The sequence below is a fragment of the Cynara cardunculus genome, assembly GCF_001531365.2.
Source record: "Cynara cardunculus var. scolymus isolate 2C chromosome LG 10, CcrdV1, whole genome shotgun sequence".
NCBI lineage: Eukaryota > Viridiplantae > Streptophyta > Magnoliopsida > Asterales > Asteraceae > Cynara > Cynara cardunculus.
Window position 1 is genome coordinate 8,623,157 of NC_037537.1, and position 1,048 is coordinate 8,624,204.

The following is a 1,048-nucleotide window of genomic DNA, read 5'->3' on the forward strand; positions in this document are numbered from 1 at the left end:
CTTGGACAGGGACCTTGGCTCTGTGGGTGTTACGGTGTGGTGGTGGTGCAGCAATGGTTACTTCAGTAATGAGTGGAATCGTCATTGGGAAAGGAGCAACTTCTGGTCCTTGATGCCTTTCTTCTGGCTCTGGCTCTATGACGTTTACCACTACTACTTCTTCTTCATCAATCCTCGCAGATGGAGCGATTTCCATGACGTATTTCGCTGAGGATGATAGACTTTCAGATGAAGAGGTGTATATAGAGAGAAGCTTGATCACGTCATCTTCATCAATTTTGTGCCATGCTGACTCAGCTGCTTCCGGTGCAGAGGGCATTGGTTCTTCTTCTCTTTCTTCTATGTGCACATGCGCAACCTTGGACTTTTGATTTGTTGGCGCTTGGGCTGGCTTTTGAGGAGCAGAGGCATAAGAGGCATCAGTATGAATGGTACTTCTTGATGTCGCAGGTTGTTTCTCCCCCTCTTGACGACTTTGAGGGCCAGACTGGTCTGGGTCCTCATTGTCGTCAAGCCTCCTCTTTTTTGAAGCTTCTGCACAAGAAGTAGGTAGCTCTGGCTTCCTCTTGGGCTTTTGCACGTTAGCTGGAGGCATGGCCTTGACCTTAGCGTTGAAGAGTTCGACGATGTCAGATGCAACATTTGTAGCCTTGATGATCTCCTCGTCCGCCTTGTATTTGAATGCTTCCAAGGAACGATGCATGTCGATGACCGACTGTTTTGGCATGTTATTGAAGTCCGAGGTGTAGGTTTCTACCTTTTGATGAAGTCGATCACCCAGAGCTCGCATCTCTGTCTCGGTGATATAGTCCGCCGGGACACTTAGAGGAATGAGCACTGTCTAATCTTGAGATGAAGTAGACGCAACATCCATCTGAATGTGCGCAAGGACCCTTTGCAGGGTCTTTGCGTTTCTAGCCATCAATTCTTGGAGGTGTTCGAGATGAGTAGCATTTGTCGAATACTCAGCTCTCAATGCTGCTAAGGATGACCGAACTTCATCCAGAGCAGATGCAGAAGGAGATGGCTCTGCGCGGGCCATGTTGAG